Here is a 4768-nt window from a genome sequence, read left to right as displayed (position 1 = left end):
GACCGATATGCCATATCCATAATATGTTTTGTCATAGTTTGATATGTACTTTATGTTTTATAAAATGTCTTTTTGAATAGTAGTTTTATTGTAATATATAATAAACCTTTTTGTAAGACTTTATGTTATTTTATTAATGTTTATTTTATAAATATTTTATCTCAGAAAATGTCAAATTTTGAGATTGAGGATGGAGATATGTGTCTAGCAGACAGTGCTACAACGCACTCAATACTTAAAGAGAAAAAATATTTCTCCTCTCTCAAAATAAAAGACTTCACTAGAAGCGTAAGCAATATATGTGGTAATGCAAAGATTATTATAGGCTCTGGAAAAGTCAATTTTCCAATGCCAAGGGGGACAAATTTTGAAATTGATGCATTATACCGCCCTAAGTCTCAGAGAAACTTGATTAGTTTCAGAGATATCCGAAGAAATGGATATCATATAGAGACTCTGAATAAAAATGGCATTGAATATCTTTGCATAACATCTGAGGAGAAACATATATTGGAAGAAGTGCCAATGTTATCCTCTGGATTTTAGTACACAAAAATAAATAAGTTTGCATCTTATGTTACATTTACTAGTACATTTAAGATATGAAATGAAAGACTCAGACATCCTGGTTCAGTCATGATGCAAATGTTTTTGCAAAATTCTAATGGTCATCCATTAAAGAAGCAAAATATTTTTAGATCTGATGAGTTTTCATGTTGTAACGCCCTGACCGCCAATCTCTAAGTGGGCTCCATGTACAATCCCAGTCCATGGACCCACCTTCCTTAAGGGGCCTCACGTCCTCTCACTAGACCCGTGAGCCCATCTATATCCGACGGTCGGTTTGCTACGTCCGGGAGACTTTAAAGACTTGTTACTGTCCCTACAAATCACCACATGATTTTTTCCTGTGTTTTGTCCTCACTGGCACAATTCCGACAGTCACTTCCCGGAAGGTCTCCCGTCCTAAGACTACTCCATCTCAAGTACGCTTAACTCTGATGTTCTCTCAGGAACCTTGATCGAAAAGATAAGTGCACTTTGGTGACATAGGTGGCCAAATCAATTCTTTTAAACCTCTTCGCAAGCATCTGAAACCGGGGTGTCACAATTCACCTCCAATAACAGATCGCAACATCCTCGTTGCGCACCAAGACCGTCAGCCCCTGACAGTGTGAGTCCACTCAACTCCACACTCGTCTGGGTTCGGCTCTGATACCACTTGTAACTCCCCGACCGCCAACCTCTCAGTGGGCTCCATGTCCAATCTCATTCCATGGAGCCACCTTCCTTAATGGGCCTCACGTCCTCTCAATAGGCTCGTGAGCCCATCTATATCCGACGGCCGGTTTGCTACGTCCGAGAGGCTTTAAAGACTTGTTACCGTCCCTACAAATCACCACATGATCTTTTCCAGTGTTGTTTTGTCCTCACTCGCACAGTTCCGACAGTCACTTCACGGAAGGTCACCCATCTTAAGACTACTCCAGCTCAAGCAAGTTTAACTCTGGAGTTCTCTCAGGACCCATGACCGAAAAGATAAGTGCACTTTGGTGACATAGGGAGTCAAATCAATTCTTTTAAACCTCTCCGCAAGCATCTGAAATCGGGGTGTCACACATGTGATGCATGTTCTCTAGGAAAACTCATAATTGACCCATCGCCAGCCAAAATTGGGAATGAATCACCATTGTTCTTAGAGAGAATACATGGTGATATATGTGGATCTATCCACCCTTTATGCGGGCTGTTTCGTTATTTTATGATAATGATTGACGCATCTAGTAGATGGTCAAATGTGTGTCTATTGACAACACGAAACACGACCTTTGCAAAATTCATTGCCCAAATAATCAAGTTGAAAGCTCATTTCCCTGATTATGCCATAAAGAAAGTCAGACTTGATAACGCTGGTGAATTCACTTCACAAGCTTTCAATGACTATTGTATGTCAATAGGAATCGATGTTGAGCATCCGGTACCTCACGTTCATACACAAAATGGCATGGCTGAATCTTTGATTAAACGGCTACAACTCATTGCTAGACCGTTAATATTGAGAACAAAGCTCCCAATTTCTATATGGGGTCATGTTATATTGCATATTGCGGCATTGATCCAAATATGACTAAGCGCATATAATAAATATTCCCCTTTACAATCAGCATCTAGCCAAGAGCCAAACATATCCTATCTCCAGATTTTTGGATGTGCAGTTTATGTTCCCATAGCCCCACCGCAAAGAACAAAAATGGGGCCACAAAGGAGATTGGGTATATATGTTGATAATGCATCACCAAGTATAATTTGATATCTTGAACCACAAACTGGTGATATGTTTACAACACAATTTGCCGATTGCCATTTTAATGAAGATGAATTTCCAGCATTAGGGGGAGGAATTAAACAATTACCAAAAGATATTACATGCTATACACCATCTTTGATATATCTTGATCCCCCTAAAAATCAACATGAACTGGAAGTTCAGAAAATTGTACATTTACAAAGTTTGGCAAATCAATTACCAGATGCGTTCGTAGATACAAAAAGGGTGACAAAGTCATATATTCCCGCTGCAAATGCACCATCAAGAGTTGAATTTTCTAGAGAGGAACTCGATGGAAGCAAAGCTAATGAACCTAAGGTACAATTGAAACGGGGGAGGCCAATGGGCTCTAAAGATAAAAATCCCCGAAAGAAAAAGAAAATGGGAGATGAAAATGTTCAAGAAGAACCAAATAAAGAAAAATGTCCTCAGGATGATACAGAAAATATGAAATTTATATTAACTATGCCTAGAATAGAATATTATGGTATAGAGATGAAATTGATGATGATAATGGAATATTCTCTTTTTCTGTATCTAAAGACATTGATCATGAAAAAGATGATCCAAATCCAAGGTCTGTATCAGAATGCCAACATAGGCCTGATTGGGAGAAATGGAAAAAGGCAATGCAACTTGAGTTGCTCTTCCTCAATAAAAGAAATGTCTTTGAACCTCTTGTCACTGCATCTAAAGGTGTAAAACATGTTGGTTGCAAGTGGGTATTTGTGCAAAAAAGAAATGAGAAAGATGAAATCACACGATATAAAGCCCGACTTGTTGCACAAGGTTTTTCTCAAAGGCCTGGAGTTGATTATGAAGAAACATATTCTTCGGTCATAGATGCAATTACATTCAGGTACTTAATGAGGCTAACGACTTCTAAGAATTTAGAAATGTACCTTATGGATCTAGTGACAGCATATTTATATGGATCATGGATAATGATATATACATGAAAATCCTAGAAGAATTTAAGATTCCTAAGGCATTAGACTCTAAGTCTAATGAAATTTGTGCGATCAAATTACAGCGATGACTTTACGGATTAAAATAATCCGGGCGCATGTGGTATAATCACTTAAGCGAATACCTATTGAAGAAATGGTATGTTAATAATGAAATATGCCTATGCGTCTTTATATAGAAATCTCCATCGGGATTTGTGATCATTGCTGTATAAGTTGATGATCTGAATATAATTGGAACCTAAAAGGAGATTGATGATGCAAGAATCCATATGAAAGAAGAGTTTGAAATGAAAGATCTTGGAAAGACTAAATTCTGTCTCAGGCTTCAAATAGAGCATTTCCAAGATGGAATATTTGTGCATCAATCAAATTATACGAAAAAGATTTTAAAGCGATTCAATATGGATAAAGCGAATCCTTTGAGTACTCCAATGGTCAATAGATCTCTGAATGTCGATAATGATCCATTCAGACCTTGTGAAAACAACGAGAAAATACTTGGTCCCGTAGTACCTTATATGAGTGCAATCGGTGGACTCATGTATCTAGCAAAATGCACTACACCAGATATTGCATTCGCTACGAATCTACTTGCAAGATACAACTTATCCCCTACCCGCAGGCATTGGAATGGGATAAAACATATTCTCTGTTATCTTCAAGGTACGATTGACTTGGGATTATTCTATCCTAGAAACTCTTCGGTTGGTCTAGTTGGTTTTGCAGATGCAGGATATTTATCAGATCCACATAAATCCCGATCCCAAACTAGATATGTTTTCACAATTGGAGGAACTGCAATCTCATGGCGCTCACAAAAACAGACTTTGGTCACCACTTCCTCAAATCATGCAGAAATAATTGCTCTTCATGAAGCATCGAGGGAATGTGTATGACTCAGATCAATTACTAACCACATACAAGAATCAAGTAGAATAGTCACCAGTAAAGAGCCAACAACATTATTTGAAGACAATGTTGCTTGTATCGCCCAAAAGCAAAGAAGGTTACATCAAGAGCGACATAATAAAGCATATACCTCCAAGATTTTTCTCCTACACTCAAGAACTCGAGCAAAAGAAGGAAGTTGATATCCAATATATCCGCTCAAGTGACAATGCAACAGATCTATTTACAAAGGCACTTCCTACTTCAACACTCCGAAAGCATATTCAGACATTTTTAGATATGATTTTTTAATATACGAAACATGATTCTCAAAATATTTTTTGCTATTGACTTGATAATAAAATATATATATTATTCTATACATATAATACTTAATTAATTTTACTTCCCACATATCTCTATACTGTTCCATATAAAAAAATCATGCAGTGTACTGCGGGTCAAAACCAAAATATCATTTTAACATATATATTAAAAAATTAAAAAACTTGATCATTTAATTTAATATCATACAAATTAGATATAAAAAATAAAATTGTCTCGTAGTATACTATGTGAT

General features: G+C 37.0%; 1 pseudogene; it reads left to right on the top strand.

Annotated features, from left to right (window-relative positions):
* Window positions 1-3701: 3701 nt before the first annotated feature.
* Window positions 3702-4196, top strand: LOC147935216 (secreted RxLR effector protein 161 pseudogene; annotated as a pseudogene).
* The last annotated feature ends 572 nt before the right edge of the window (window positions 4197-4768 follow it).

This window comes from Camelina sativa, chromosome 11 (assembly GCF_030686135.1).
Source record: "Camelina sativa cultivar CO46 ecotype springtype chromosome 11, ASM3068613v1".
Classification (NCBI taxonomy): domain Eukaryota; kingdom Viridiplantae; phylum Streptophyta; class Magnoliopsida; order Brassicales; family Brassicaceae; genus Camelina; species Camelina sativa.
The sequence above is the reverse complement of the archived record's forward strand: the minus strand, read 5'-3'. Positions and strand labels throughout refer to the sequence as shown.